Below are 16677 nucleotides of genomic sequence, written 5' to 3' on the forward strand. Positions count from 1 at the left end.
CCACGGAAGGGTGCACAATCCCAACATTGTTGGGTGTTTTGCCTCTATATTCAAAAATGACTCTCGGCAATGGATATCCCAGCTCTCGCATCGATGAAGAATGTAGCGAAATGCGATACTTGGTGTGAAATGCATAATCCCATTAACCATCGAGTCTTTGAACGCAAGTTGCACCCGAGGCCCCTGAGCCAAGGGCACGCCTGCCTGGGCGTCATGCATCATTGCCCCTCCCTCCCTTGCCCCATTAGGTGTTGGAGAGTTGGTGCAGATGTTGGCCTCCCGTTCCGTTTTGGTGCGGTTGGCCCAAATGATGGCCCCCGACAACAAAGTGCCACCACGGTTGGTGGTTCAATCTTAGGTGGTGGAATGCTGGACGTCGTGATGGTTGTGTTGTCATTGGGGTGTCGAGTACATGACCCGATGAGGGATCCATTGTTGACGGAGCCTTCCTTGCGACCCTTGGTCAGGCGGGGCCATCCTCTGAATTTATGCATTTCAATAAGCGGAGGAAAAGATACTAACAAGGGTTCCCCTAGTAATGGCGAGTGAACCGGGATCCAGTCAGCTTGAGAATCGGGCGACCTTCGTCGTCCGAATTGTAGTCTGTAGAAGCGTCCTTAGCAACGGACCGGGGCCAAGTCCCCTAGAAGGGGGCGCCAGAGAGGGTGAGAGCCCCGTCGTGCTCGGACCCTGTTGCACCACGAGGCGCTATTGGCGAGTCGGGTTGTTTGGGAATGCAGCTCCAATTGGGCGGTAAATTCCTTCCAAGGCTAAATACTAGCGAGAGACCGATAGCGAACAAGTACCGCGAGGGAAAGATGAAAATGACTTTGAAAAGAGAGTCAAAGAGTGCTTGAAATTGTCGGGAGGGAAGCGTATGGGGGCCGGCGATGCTCCCCGGTCGGATGTGGAACGGTGAAAGCCGGTCTGCCACTCGGCTCGGGGAGCGGACTGATGCGGATTGCAGCGACGCCCCAAGCCCGGGTTGTCGCGTTATGCCCGTGGAGACGTCGTCGTCCCGATCGTGGAAGGCAGCACGCACCTTTAGGCGTGCCTTGGCACCTACGTTCTTCGGATATCGGCTTTTGGGCTCCCCATTCGACCCATCTTGAAACACGGACCAAGGTGTCGGACATGCATGCGAGTCAACAGGTGAGTAAACCCGTAAGGCACAAGGAAGCTAATTGGCAGGATCCCTTTGTGGGTTGCACTGCTGACCGACCTAGATTTTCGGAGGCGGGGCATCGCCCCTCCTTTTGGACCCAAGGCTCGCCTCAGTGGGCTGATCCGGGCGGAAGACATTGTCAAGTGGGGAGTTTGGCAGGGGCGGCACATCTGTTAAAAGATAATGTAGGTGTCCTAAGATGAGCTCAACGAGAACAAAAATCTCGTGTGGAACAAAAGGGTAAAAGCTCGTTTGATTCTGATTTCTAGTACGAATACGAACCGTGAAAGCGTGGCCTATCGATCCTTTAGACCTTCAGAATTTGAAGCTAGTGGTGTCAAAAAAATTACCACAGGGATAACTGGCTTGTGGCAGCCAAGCGTTCATAGCGACGTTGCTTTTTAATCCTTCAGTGTCGGCTCTTCCTATCATTGCAAAGCAGAATTCGCCAAGTGTTGGATTGTTCACCCACCAATAGGGAACGTGAGCTGGGTTTAGACCATCGTGAGATAGGTCAGTTTTACCCTATTGATGATAGTGTCGCAATAGTAATTCAACCTAGTATGAGAGGAACTGTAGATTCACACAATTGGTCATCGGGCTTGGTTGAAAAGCCAGTGGCGCGAAGCTACCGTGTGCCGGATTATGACTCAATGCCTCTAAGTCAGAGTCCTGGCTAAACATGCGATGCGTGTGCCCGTTGCTCGATTGCCGACTCGTAGTAGGTTCCTCTAGGCCCCCAAAGGCACGTGCCATTGGTGAATTCCTCGTGATGGATGACCCACGTGGGCCGCCTTTAAGCGCAATTCCCACTGGGCGGGGTAGAATCCTTTGCAGACGACTTAAATACGTGACGGGGTATTGTAAGTGGCAGAGTGACCTTGCTGCCACAATCCACTGAGATTCAGCCCTCTGTCGCATCGATTTGTCCCTCCCCCCACATTTTGCATCCCGCAACGATTTGTCCCTCCCCCCAGTAACGAGTTTTCAAAAGAAGTCCCTCCCCCATACGTCGTAGTGTGCCAAGAACAAAGTCCCTCACTCTCCTTTTCAACATAACACACGCTTGTGAAAGTCCAACTCATCAGAACAAACCTTCCATATCCCATGGCTCCACACCCTCCATATCCCCATAGAGTTTATCGATGCTACCCTCCCCCAGGCCCCTCCCACTCGGTCGATGGCACAAGTTTTTCATGGTGCGAGCCGGTGTGAAAATCTTACTCATCAGAACAACCTTACCTCCCCTCCTTTTCAACATAACACCCTTGGGAAAATCTAACTCATCAGAACAACCTTGCATTATCCCATGTCTCCACACCCACCATATCCCCATTGGGGTTACCAGTGTGCATTGCTGACTACACATTGTGCCCCTATGGCTTGCCATTGTGCGTGTAAGTGTGGCTATGCATGTGCAGTGCGCAGCGGGCTGGCTGCGTGCACGGGCATTGGCATGCGGGCGTGGGCCTGCGTGGGCATGCGCTGGCGGGCGTGTGCGGGCGAGCATGGGCCTGCATGGGCGTGCGCTGGTGGGCATGCGCGTGTGGGCCTGCGTGAGCGTGCGCTGGCGGGCGTGTGCGGGTGTGCGTGTGCATGTGCAGGCTTGTGCATGCGTGAACTGCCACATGTGAGTGTGCTGTGGTGCCCCCGTGGTGTGTCATGGTGCAAGTGGTTACTATGGTGCCTCCATGTGCGGTGACCAATATTAGAAGACACTAAACTACCATGGTGTGTCATGGTGAAAGTGGTTACTGTGGTGACTCCACGTACGGTGACCAATATTAGAAAACACTAAACTACCGTGGTGTGTGTTAAACGTGTTAACACTACACGTGTAATGCTTTCTACTATTGTAGTGACAGGGCTATAACACACCGTGTAGTAGTTTACAGACCTACTACACCCACCGTGTGTAGTGTAGGGCTGTAACACAACCACTTGTATTAGGTGCACCAATTCCACCTTCCACCTTTGCATGGTGTGTAGTTTACAGACAACCCTACTACACTATTAACACAGGGCGCAAGTGGGTGTGCATCGTGGTGGATGTGCTAACACTGCACATAACGCCCCATGCTGCATCGTTTTTCACTGGGTGTGCACACCCACAATGCAATTGGTGCCTCATGTGGTGTGTCGTGGTGCAAGGGATGTGCACACCCACAATGCACTTGTGACTGTTGTTGCTCTTTCAACATATCACCCATACACACCCCCATGTCACCGCTTTGATTGACAGTCCCAAACTCATCTTTGTGCACCTTTCTTGCATGAAACTAGCTCCTCTTTTCATAAAAATAGTGTGGGAGTGTTCCCTTTTGATTCCATGCAATCCCATTTCCACAAAATAAATTTTGCCAATTTTTTGTAATTTGTAGAAATTAAATATTAGTGAAAAACCATTTCTATCAATACTTTTCGGCATGAAACCAGCTTATTTTGGTGCACAATTTTTTCTGCAGGTGTTCCAAGCAACCCCCATCTTCCCCAATTATTTTTTTTTCAGATTTTTCCCAGTTTTTGGTAATTTTTAGTGATTAAAAATTAATAAAAATTAAAAATTTTCTTGAAAAATTTATTTTAATTAATTTTATCATTTTTCAAGCCTAACTAATGCCACGTGTCAAGTTTAAGACCAATCTAAGCTGTACATTGCAAGATAACCCTAGTATGATTTTAAAAAAAAGTGATGTTTCCTTTTGGCAGAGCCCCAAAAGCTTAACGTACTCTTTGAGGGGGGGGGTGACTCTGGGGGGGTTCCCCCCTAGGGGCGCCATTGGCGAGCATTGGCAGTCATGGGGCTCCCCCCCTGTCACCCATGATGCATGGGTAGCGCAGTTGCATGCACTAGAGGCGACATGAAGGCACAAGATGCTTACCGAGCGCGAGCGCAATGACGTGCATCACAGTGTGCAAGGTTTTACTTGATAGTGCATGCTGCTGCACAATGACGTGCACTAGAGGAGATCTGGGAGCGTGATGATGCACGCATTGCAGCGCAACGTCTGTTGAGTGCCCCTTGGTTGCAAGCGATGTGTGTTGTGTTGGGTGCCCTCGGCAGCATGCACGGTCGCACTTGCTGTGTTGAGCACTGCGTGCGTTGCCGTAGCCTTAACAGTGTCGTCCTGCGCGTGCTCGTGAACATGCGTTTGTGGGTTAGCGATGCGGGGTTAGGTGATGTGCAAGGTGTTTGGGAATTGTGCTTTGGCTGACTCCCCGCATGCTGCCCAGGGCACTCCATAATGCCTCCGTGGCGTACCTTTTTCAAGCATGGGAGGCCCCCATGGGGACCTCACATGAGTGGGAATGGTGCAACACCGTTGGCATCTCTCCTATTGCTTGTGATCTCTTTGTGACCCTTTTCGGATGCTGATTCATGTTGGTGGTTGCTTTCCATGCTTAGTGGGGCCTTTGGGTGCTGCTTTCCTCGGCCATTCTGCGTGTCATTGATGCGTCGTTGGTTTATGGGGTGGCTGCCTGAAGGTGTACGCGATGCGCGTGAGTGGTGTTTGGATGGCATGTATTGATGGGCTCTGTGCTTGTGGTCGGAACCATTAACCTGCCCTCCTCCTCAGTTTCGCTCAATCTAGTTGTTGCTATCTGGGCGTGTGCGGATGGTTCTTGTGTTGCCTACCCAAAGAGATGTAATTGATACCCCTCGAGTGATAGTTTGTCGCTCTCCTCCCACGGTGGGGGGTGAGGCAGCCATGAGCATGTAGAATGTGATGCCATGCATTGTCTTGTGGTTGTGCAATGCACTCGGCATATGTCTATTGTATGTGCTCTTGGATGCGGAAGATGCCAAGGGTAGGGGCCTTAGGTCCCCTGTTGCCACCCTATTATATGTCCTGATACGTGATCGAAAATTGCAACCGCGTTGAGCATTCAATGTTTTCGGATGGGTCTCATGCGGGTTGTGATGTCGACAAGGAATGCTACCTGGTTGATCCTGCTAGTAGTCATATGCTTGTCTCAAAGATTAAGCCATGCATGTGTAAGTATGAACTATTTCAGACTGTGAAACTGCGAATGGCTCATTAAATCATTTATAGTTTGATTGCTGGTATCTACTACTCGGATAACCATAGTAATTCTAGAGCTAATACGTGCACCAAACCCCGACTTCTGGAAGGGACTCCGCCGGCACCTTATGAGAAATCAAAGTCTTTGGGTTCCGGGGGGAGTATGGTCGCAAGGTTGAAACTTAAAGGAATTGACGGAAGGGCACCACCAGGAGTGGTGCCTGCGGCTTAATTTTACCCAACACGGGGAAACTTACCAGGTCCAGGCATAGTAAGGATTGACAGACTGAGAGCTCTTTCTTGAGTCTATGGGTGGTGGTGTATTGCCGTTCTTTGTTGGGGGAGCGATTTGTCTGGTTAATTCCGTTAACAAACGAGACCTTAACCTACTAACTAGCTATGCGGAGACACCCTCCGTGGCCAGCTTCTTAGAGGGACTATGGCCGTTTAGGCCACAGAAGTTTGAGGCAATTACAGGTTTGTGATGCCCTTAGATGTTTTGGGCCGCACCCGCGCTACACTGAAGTATTCAACGAGTCTATAGCCTTGGCCGACAGGCCCGGGTAATCTTTGAAAATTTCATCGTGATGGGGATAGATCATTGCAATTGTTGGTCTTCAACGAAGAATTCCTAGTAAGCGCGAGTCATCAGCTCGCGTTGACTACGTCCCTGCCCATTGTACACACCACCCATCGCTCCTACCGATTGAATGGTCCGGTGAAGTGTTCGAATCGTGGTGACGTGCGAGGTTCGCCGCTCACGATGTTGCGAGAATTCCACTGAACCTTATCATTTAGAGGAAGGAGAAGTCGTAACAAGGTTTCCGTAGGTGAACCTACGGAAGGATCATTGTTGATGCCTACCCCACGGAAAGACGTGTGAACATGTGATGCTCGCAAAGGCCCACGAGGGGTGGTCTTGGGGTATGATCTCCCTGGCCATCTCACGCTTGTTAGGGGTTGCGCTTGACACATTGTCTCGTGGCCTCCTTGTTAGACAGTTTTGTATGCCCTTAGCTTCAATCAGAATGATGTACTTTATGAGTTTATTGTAAATGAATAAAGGTGCATATTTGATTCATGTTCCCTTGGTGTGTTTCTGTGTAATACCCTTAAACTGGACACTTAATGAGACTCGTGTTAGTTTAGAATGTTCACAGCCAGTGGGTCGGTTTGGGGAGACCTATCCTAACAAGGCTGACACTGTGGTGCCACCAAGTCAGTTGGGGTGGCCTGTCTCAGCTGCCAGGGTGAGACCCTAGGCACATACAGTGTAGGATTAATTGAATCTATGGACTGGACCTGATTTCCAGTATTGCCCTGGACCTTGGAGATTGATGGGCAAAACTGGAAAGTTAAACCCGACCCCTAGACTCGATTATGATACTGCACTAGGTGTCGGATTGGTAGCTTCTGCGTCCTGGTGTATTGACTCCGGGGCTTCAACTCATGCGTGTAATTCACTGCAGGGATTCAAGGTAAGCAGAAGGCTGAGTGAAGGAGAAGTCACACTCTACTTGGGGACTACTGCAACTGTTGCAGCCACGGCCATAGGAACCGTGGAATTATTTTTTAGAGAAGGAATGATTGTAGTGAAAGATTGTCTTTATGTACAAAATTTAAGGAGAAATTTGATTTCTGTCTCAAAACTGTGTGCAGATGGTTATTCTGTCTTCTTTAGTAATACGATTACTATTAAAAGAAACAACAGACTCATCGCATACGGGGAACTGGAGAACAGTCTCTATGTTCTACATCCTTCTCTAGAAACTAACATAACCGAAACTACGTCGGCTGAAATCCCCAAGAAGAGAGCCTGTGATACAGTTAATCCCATGTGTCTGTGGCATTACCGACTTGGCCGTATCGGTGTTGACCGAATCACAAGATTGGTAAAGGGTGGTCCTTTAGATTTTCTAACTGTAGAAGATCTTCCCACTTGTGAGCCTTGCCTATAAGGCAAGATGACGAAACGGCCATTTAACGGTAAGCCTGAAAGATGTACAGGCACGCTTGACCTAATACATACTGATGTATGTGGTCCCCTGAGTGTTAGGACACGAAATCAACACGTGTATTTCATCACTTTAACAGATGATTTTTCACGATATGGTTACGTGTACCTAATGAGACACAAGTCTGAATCTTTTGAAAAGTTCAAAGAGTTTAGAAAAGAGGTCGAGAAACAGTTAGGGAGAGAAATTAAAGCCCTTCGATCGGATCGAGGTGGCGAGTATCTCTCTAACGAATTCATGGACTACTTAAAGGAAAATGGGATAGTATCACAATTAGCTCCTCCTGCTACACCACAACTTAACGGTGTTTCAGAGAGGAGGAATAGGACCTTATTGGATATGGTCCGGTCGCTTCTCATACACTCAGAGTTACCCACATCCTTTTGGGGTTACGCATTAGAGACTACGATTTATGTGCTGAATCGGGTTCCAACCAAATCGGTTCCGAGTACTCCGTATGAACTTTGGACCGGAGAGAAACCAAGTGTCAGACACTTGAAGATTTGGGGTTGTCCAAGACACGTTAAAAGAACGAGTGCAGACAAGTTGGAATCCAAGACCAGCCGTTGCCTATTTATAGGCTACACAAAAGGCTCTGTAGGTTATCTATTCTATGACCCAAGTGAGCAGAAAGTGTTCTGTAGTCGAAATGCACAATTCTTAGAAACCGATTATATCCTGGACACCCATCGTCAGGAAGTTGTTCTTGATGGGGAGAGCTCAGGAGCAGTTGGAGATGTCCCACAAGTTCCAGGTAGTGACCAACCTAGAAGATCCACTCGGGTATCCAGGCCACCGGTCCGTCATGGTTATGACTAGGATAGTTACCTGGTGGAAACCTTCACTAGTGAAGAGGATCCCGTGACTTACACGGAAGCTATGTTGGACATAGATTCCCAGAAATGGGTGGAGGCCATGAGAGCAGAGATGGACTCAATGGAGACCAATGGAGTCTGGACTCTAGTAGATCCGTCCTCCGGGGTAAAGGAAATCGGTTGCAAATGGATTTACAAGAGGAAGAAGGGCCCCGATGGTAAGGTTGAGACCTTCAAGGCTCGTCTGGTGGTGAAAGGGTACACTCAGAAAGAGGGCATCAATTATGGGGAAACCTTTTCGCCTGTGGCCATGCTTAAATCCATTAGGATCCTGCTAGCTGTAGCAGCATACCATGATTATGAGATTTGGCAGATGGATGTCAAAACTGCATTCCTGAATGGAGATCTTACTGAAGATATCTATATGCAGCAGCCGCAAGGCTTCATTGCTGCGGGTCAGGAAAACATGGTATGTAAACTTAACAGATCCATTTATGGACTTAAGCAAGCTTCTAGAAGTTGGAACATCCGTTTTAACTCTGCTGTCAAATCGTTTGACTTCAAGCAGAATCTGGATGAACCCTGTGTCTACAGGAAGTACAGTGGGGATAAGGTTACCTTCTTGGTTCTGTATGTAGATGACATTCTACTCATTGGGAATGATGTAAGAATGTTAACTACAGTGAAAGTATGGCTTTCACAGCAATTCTCCACGAAAGATCTTGAAGAAGCCTCCTATATACTGGGTCTTCGACTCCATAGAGATAGATCGAAGCGGATAATAGGATTATCCCAATCTGCTTACATTGATAAAATAGTCAAGAGATACAACAACGAAAACTCCAAGAAAGGAAATGTTCCTTTCTGGCACGGAGTTACTCTCTCCAAGAAGATGTCTCCCAAGACTTCTGAGGAGATTGATGGCATGAAAGACGTTCCTTATGCCTCAGCCGTAGGAAGCATCATGTAGGCCATGCTGTGCACTCGTCCGGACATAGCTTAGGCAGTGAGTGTAGTAAGCAGATTTCAGGCCAACCAAGGGCAAGAGCATTGGACTGCTGTGAAAAACATAGTTAAGTACCTTTGAAGGACAAAAGAGTTTTGTCTAGTATTCGACGGTAGCTCACTATAGATCCAAGGGTATACGGATGCCGATTTCCAGTCAGACCCAGATGATAGAAAGTCTACATTTGGATATGTTTTCACGATAGGATCGTGTGCTATTTGCTGGAAAAGCAGCAAACAGGGGTCCACTGCAGACTCCACGACCGAGGCCGAGTACATTGCCGCAAGTGAGGCTGCCAAAGAAGCCGTGTGGATGAAGAAGTTCGTTCACGAGTTGGGAGTAGTTCCATCCAGCACATCACCCATCCCATTGTTGTGTGACAACAATGGAGTAATTGCTCAGGCTAAGGAGCCACGAGCCCACTCGAAGTTGAAGCACATCGAGAGGAAGTACCACGTACTGCGGGAGATTGTTGGTGGAGGGGACGTCCTGATTCAGAAGGTAGTGTCAGCAGAAAATGTAGCAGACCCATTGACAAAGCCACTATCACAGAAAGTGTTTGAGAAACACGTGGAAAGCATGGGACTCCGGCTAGTACCTGATTGGACCTAAGTGCCAGTGGGAGCTGATAGACAGTTTTGTATGCCCTTAGCTTCAATCAAAATGATGTACTTTATGAGTTTATTGTAAATGAATAAAGGTGCATATTTGATTCATGTTCCCTTGGTGTGTTTCTGTGTAATACCCTTAAACTGGACACTTAATGAGACTCGTGTTAGTTTAGAATGTTCACAGCCAGTGGGTCGGTCTGGGGAGACCTATCCTGACAAGGCTGACACTGTGGTGCCACCAAGTTGGTTGGGGTGGCCTGTCTCAGCTGCCAGGGTGAGACCCTAGGCACAAACTAAAGGGATGAGAGATCCATCCTATGGACGCCCAAAGATTGCGGAATAAGGGGCGAATTTCAAAAATTTTATCTCTCCCTTCAACTGGGAATCGTATTCCCCATTTAGAAAATCATATTTTCAAGGATCAATCTTGAACCATAAACTGAACCAGATCTGAACCAAAAGGAGTGGGAGAGGATTATACCTGATATGGAGAAATACTATCTCCCAATGGACGTGTTCACGCCCAAGGAAGAATCCAAAGACTGCTCCCACTGAAGATGGCATAGTGCAGGGTGGAGCAGAATCAGCAACGTTCTTCCAAAAGAACTTGACCCTTCTTAAGGATCATCTGGATGACTTGAGTACAGCTCCAACCAATCTTTTCCCTAAAAGATTGAAATCAAGATCCAATCTTGATTGCGAACTGGAGATCGAGCTGAAGGAATGGCAAAAGCAGGAAGGTGGCGGCAGGAGAGAATTCGCAGTATGCAGGAAATCTCTCAATCTCTCTTTCTTCAAAGAGAAGAATGCTATGGATGTTGTTGTGTAGTAGGCTGCCGCCCCCTTCCCCTTTTATAATCTCAAAAAGGGATCAGCTCCTAATCAGATTAGGAGCTGCTAATCCAAATCATATTTGGGTTAGAAGTCCCTTAGTGATAAGGGATAACCCTTATCTTATCTGCAGATAAGATCAGCTGTCTCCTAATCTAATTAGGAGGTTTCCAGATCTAAATCCCATTTAGATCTTGGACTCTCTGAGTGTATAGGGTCTAAGCCCAATCCTTTTAGCTGACCCACTTCAGAATTCACCCCCATTAAATGACTGATCAAATCAGCCCAGTTCGAAATGGGCTTAAGGCCCATTAAGGTTATGTACTCAAAAAACCTTCCAAATTGCTGCCCAGTTGGGCTTCCTTGTATGGCGTGGGACCCAAGCATTGATCTACACATCAGCCACAAGGGTTCAGCCCAGCCTTTGTTACAAGGCCTAGCCGAATGCACTGCTGAAGACAGTGTACCCCCTGAAACCCATCAAATGAGCTCTATGGGCCCAACACTTACACTAAGTGGTCCCTGGGCCAAGCCACCTTGTAACACCCAGGGACTGTGGGCAGATGCAAGATTAGCCCATCAGGCATTATCCTCAATGGTCTTACACTTAACCTCTCAGCCCATAATGATCATACACTGCCCGACAAGAGAGGACCTCTCCCTCGGCTGCAAGGAACAGTGTTGCACTCTCCACTTATATGGATCCCGGGAATTAAAACCTTTTGCAAACATTTTAGAAACCATAATATATATACTTTTATATCTGATATAAAATATATTTTGCAAAAACAAATCTCAACAGTTGAAATAGGCTGCCGGCAGTCTTGGTTTCCATCAGTGAGAGTGCATCCCAGATCATTACCTTTGTCCGACAAAGGGGCTGATCCTGTCACTATGATCACCCACTCAGATGAATTCTCGGACTGTCCCAACATACCCAGGTTTTGACCCCCGCTAAGGATCTCACTGATTGGTACATCAAAGACAGCCCAATCCGACACCTAGTGTAGTATCATAATCGAGTCTAGGGGTCGGGTGTAACTTTTCAGTTTTGCCCATCAATCTCCAAGGTCCAGGGCAATACTGGAAATTTGGTCCAGTTCAAAGATTCAATTAATCCTACACTATATGTGCCTAGGGTCTCACCCTGGCAGCTGAGACAGGCCACCCCAACCGACTTGGTGGCACGACAGTGTCAGCCTTGTCAGGATAGGTCTCCCCAGACCGACCCACTGGCTGTGAACATTCTAAACTAACACGAGTCTCATTAAGTGTCCAGTTTAAGGTATTACACAGAAACATACCAAGGGAACATGAATCAAATATGTATCTTTATTCATTTACAATAAACTCATAAAGTACATCATTCTGATTGAAGCTAAGGGCATACAAAACTGTTTAACAGCTCCCACTTGCACTTAGGTCCAATCAGGTACTAGCCGGAGTCCCATGCTTTCCACGTGTTTCTCAAACACTTTCTGTGATAGTGGCTTTGTCAATGGGTCAACCACATTCTCCGCTGATGCTACCTCTTTACACTATCCTCCCGTAGGTCCAGCGTTGTCATACAACAGTGGAATGGGTGATGTGCTGAATTCCAAATTCAGGAATGAACACCTTCATTCATAAGGCAGCCTCACTTACGGCAATGCTTTCGGCTTGGGTTGTGGACTATTAATTTGCTACTTAGGACCCCTGTTTGCTGACTTCAGCAAACAGCACACGATCCTATCGTGAAAACATATCTGGGTCTGACTGGAAATCGGCATCTGTAAACCCCTGGATCTGTAGTGAGCTACCGTCGAACACCAGACAAAACTCTTTTGTCCTTCGAAGGTACTTAAGTATGTTTTTCACAGCAGTCCAATGCTCCTGCCCTGGGTTGGCCTGAAATCTGCTTACTACACTCACTGCCTGAGCTATGTCAGGACGAGTGCACAACATGGCATACATGATGCTCCCTACGACTGAGGCATAAGGAACGTCTTTCATGCCATCTATCTCCTCAGAATCAAATATCTATCTTTATTCATTTACAATAAACTCATAAAGTACATCATTTTGATTGAAGCTAAGGGCATACAAAATTGTCTAACACATACAGTGTAGGATTAATTGAATCTATGGACTGGACCAGATTTCCAGTATTGCCCTGGACCTCGGAGATTGATGGGCAAAACTGGAAAGTTACACCCGACCCGTAGACTCAATTATCATACTGCACTAGGTGTTGGATTGGGCTGTCTTTGATATACCAATCAGTGAGATCCTTAGCGGGGGTCAAAACCTGGGTATACTGGGACAGTTCGAGAATTCATTCGAGTGGGTGATCATAGTGACAGGATCAGCCCCTTTGTCGGACAAAGGTAATGATCGGGGATGCACTGTCACTGATGGAAACCAAGACTGCCGGCAGTCGATTTCAACCGTTGAGATTTGTTTTGCAAAGTATATTTTATATGAGATGTAAAAGTATATATATTATGGTTTCTAAAATGTTTGCAAAAGATTTTAATTCCCAGGATCCATAAAAGTGGAGGGTGCAACACTGTTCCTTGCAGCCAAGGGAGAGGTCCTCTCTTGTCGGGCAGTGTATGATCATTACGGGCTGAGAGGTTAAGTGTAAGACCATTGAGGATAATACCTGATGGGCTAATTTTGCATCTGCCCACAGTCCCTGGGTGTTACAAGGTGGCTTGGCCCAGGGACCACTTAGGGTAAGTGTTGGGCCCATAGAGCCCATTCGATGGGTTTTAGGGGGTGCACTGTCTTTAATAGTGTATTCGGCCAGGCCTTGTAACAAAGGCTGGGCCGAACCCATGTGGCTGATGTGTAGATCAATGCTTGGGTCCCACGCCATACAAGGAAGCCCAACTGGGCAGCAGTTAGGAAGGTTAAGTGAGCACATAAGCTTAATGGGCCTAAAGCCCATTTCGAACTGGGCTGTTTATTTAGTTAATAAAGAGGCGAATTCTGATGTGGATCAGCTAGTAGGATTGGGCTTAGACCCTATCCACTTAGAGAGTCCAAGATCTAAATGAGATTTAGATATGGAAACCTCCTAATCAGATTAGGAGATGGCTGATCTGATCTGCAGATAAAATAAGGATTATCCCTTATCACTTAAAGAGACTTCTAACCCAAATATGATTTGGATTAGCAACTCATAATCGGATTAGGAGCTGATCCCTTTAAGATTAAAAAAAGAAGAAGGGGGCGGCAGCTTTTGGACACACAACAGATTTTCTCTAGTGTTGAAATCAAGAAGAGAGAACTTTGTTCCCTGCGAATACTCTCTTACCACCTCCTTGTTCTTGCTGCCCTGTTTGCCAGTTCGATCTCCAGTTGTGGGAGAAGTCAAGATTGGATCTTGACATCAGTTCTTTGAGAAAGGATTGAAAGGAAGCTGTGCTCACGTACCTTCTTGTTGATTCTTGTGAAGGACAGAGTTCTTGGAGAAGAACACTGCTGATTCTGCTCCACTTGCACTGCGCCATCTTCAGTGGGTGCAGTCTTTGGATCCTTCCTTGGGCGTGAACACCTTCTCCGTATCAGGTATAATTGTCACCTACTCCTTTTGGTTCAGATCTGGTTCAGTTTAAGGTTCAAGAATGATCCTTGAAAATATGATTTTCTAAATAGGGAATATGATTCCCAGTTGAAGGGAGAGAAAAATTTTTGAAATTCGCCCCTTATTCCGCAATCTTTGGGCATCCATGGGATGGATCTCTCATCCCTTCACTCTATCTAACAACCAACTCCGGGCACGGAAGGCGCCAAGGAAGCGCCAAGGAATCTCCATGGAAGGGTGCACAATCCCAACATTGTTGGGTGTTTTGCCTCTACACTCAAAAATAACTCTTGGCAATGGATATCTTGGCTCTCGCATCGATGAAGAACGTAGCGAAATGCGATAATTGGTGTGAATTAAAGAATCCCGTGAACCATCGAGTCTTTGAATGCAAGTTGTGCCTAAGGTCCCTAGGACAAGGGCACGCCTGCCTGGGTGTCACGCCTGCCTTAGCGTCACGCATCGTTGCCCCTCCCTCCCTTGCCCCAATAGGTGTTGGAGAGTTGGTGCAGATGTTGGCCTCCCATTCTGTTTTGGTGCAGTTGGCCCAAATGATGGCCCCTGACAACAAAGTGCCACGATGGTTTGTGGTTCAATCTTAGTTGGTGGATTGCTGGACGTCGTGTACGTTGTGTTGTCATTGGGGTGTCGAGTACGTGACCGAATGAGGGATCCGTTGTTGACGGAGCCTTCCTTGCGACCCCAGGTCAGGCGGGGCCTGTTAGACAGTTTTGTATGCCCTTAGCTTCAATCAGAATGATGTACTTTATGAGTTTATTGTAAATGAATAAAGATACATATTTGATTCTTGTTCCCTTGGTATGTTTCTGTGTAATACCCTTAAACTGGACACTTAATGAGACTCGTGTTAGTTTAGAATGTTCACAGCCAGTGGGTCGGTCTGGGGAGACCTATCCTGACAAGGCTGACACTGTAGTGCCACCAAGTCGGTTGGGGTGGCTTGTCTCAGCTGCCAGGGTGAGACCCTAGGCACATACAGTGTAGGATTAATTGAATCTTTGAACTGGACCAGATTTCCAGTATTGCCCTGGACCTTGGAGATTGATGGGCAAAACTGGAAAGTTACACCCGACCCCTAGACTCGATTATGATACTACACTAGGTGTCGGATTGGGCTGTCTTTGATGTACCAATCAGTGAGATCCTTAGCGGGGGTCAAAACCTGGGTATGTTGGGACAGTCCGAGAATTCATCTGAGTGGGTGATCATAGTGACAGGATCAGCCCTTTTGTCAGACAAAGGTAATGATCGGGGATGCACTATCACTGATGGAAACCAAGACTGCTGGCAGCCGATTTCAACCGTTGAGATTTGTTTTGCAAAATATATTTTAATAAAGATATAAAAGTATATATGTATGGTTTCTAAATTGTTTGCAAGAAGGTTTTAATTCCCGAGATCCATATAAGTGGAGAGTGCAACACTGTTCCTTGCAGCCGAGGGAGAGGTCCTCTCTTGTCGGGCAGTGTATGATCATTATGGGCTGAGAGGTTAAGTGTAAGACCATTGAGGATAATGCCTGATGGGCTAATCTTGCATCTGCCCACAGTCCCTGGGTGTTACAAGGTGGCTTGGCCCAGGGACCACTTAGTGTAAGTGTTGGGCCCATAGAGCTCATTTGATGGGTTTCAGGGGGTACACTGTCTTCAGCAGTGCATTCGGCTAGGTCTTGTAACAAAGGCTGGGCTGAACCCATGTGGCTGATGTGTAGATCAATGCTTGGGTCCCACGCCATACAAGGAAGCCCAACTGGGCAGCAATTTGGAAGGTTTTTGAGTACATAACCTTAATGAGCCTTAAGCCCATTTCGAACTGGGCTGATTTGATCAGTCATTTAAAGGGGGCGAATTCTGAAGTGGGTCAGCTAAAAGGATTGGACTTAGACCCTATCCACTCAGAGAGTCCAAGATCTAAATAAGATTTAGATATGGAAACCTCCTAATTAGATTAGGAGACAGCTGATCTGATTTGCAGATAAGATAAGGATTATCCCTTATCACTAAGGGACTTCTAACCCAAATATGATTTGGATTAGCAACTCCTAATCTGATTAGGAGCTGATCCCTTTGAGATTATAAAAGGGGAAGGGGGCGGCAGCCTTATACATCAGAAAAAGCATTCTTCTCTTAAAGAAAGAGAGATTGAGAGATTTCCTACATACTGCGAATTCTCTCCTGCTGCCACCTTCCTGCCATTGCCATTCCTTCAGTTCGATCTCCAGTTCTTGGGAGCAATCAAGATTGGATCTTGATTTCAATCTTTTGTGAAAAGATTGGTTGGAGCTGTACTCAAGTTGTCCAGTTGATCCTTACGAAGGATCAAGTTCTTTTGAAGAACGTTGCTGATTCTGCTCCACCCTGCCCTGCGCCATCTTCAGTGGGAGCAGTTTTTGGATCCTTTCTTGGGCGTGAACACCTCCATTGGGAGATAGTATTTCTCCGTATCAGGTATAATCCTCTCCCACTCCTTTTGGTTCAGATCTGGTTCAGTTTATGGTTCAAGATTGATCCTTGAAAATATGATTTTCTAAATGGGGAATACGATTCCCAGTTGAAGGGAGAGATAAAATTTTTGAAATTCGCCCCTTATTCCACAATCTTTGGGCGTCCATAGGATG

General features: G+C 47.0%; 2 non-coding genes and 2 pseudogenes across 2 annotated transcripts; all 4 read left to right on the forward strand.

Annotated features, from left to right (window-relative positions):
- Nucleotides 1–58: 58 nt before the first annotated feature.
- LOC148803143 (5.8S ribosomal RNA) lies at nt 59–214 on the forward strand. The gene has a single exon (XR_016081592.1). It is a non-coding gene; the product is annotated as a 5.8S ribosomal RNA (ribosomal RNA).
- A 239-nt stretch (nt 215–453) lies between these two features.
- Nucleotides 454–2094, forward strand: LOC148803144 (25S ribosomal RNA; annotated as a pseudogene).
- A 3010-nt stretch (nt 2095–5104) lies between these two features.
- LOC148803145 (18S ribosomal RNA) lies at nt 5105–6043 on the forward strand (annotated as a pseudogene; the record flags this gene model as incomplete).
- Nucleotides 6044–14324: 8281 nt separating this feature from the next.
- On the forward strand, nt 14325–14480 carry LOC148803146 (5.8S ribosomal RNA). Its single transcript, XR_016081558.1, has one exon. It is a non-coding gene; the product is annotated as a 5.8S ribosomal RNA (ribosomal RNA).
- Nucleotides 14481–16677: the final 2197 nt, after the last annotated feature.

The sequence above is a fragment of the Nelumbo nucifera genome, chromosome 1, assembly GCF_055504915.1.
Source record: "Nelumbo nucifera cultivar China Antique chromosome 1, China Antique-T2T, whole genome shotgun sequence".
Taxonomy (NCBI): domain Eukaryota; kingdom Viridiplantae; phylum Streptophyta; class Magnoliopsida; order Proteales; family Nelumbonaceae; genus Nelumbo; species Nelumbo nucifera.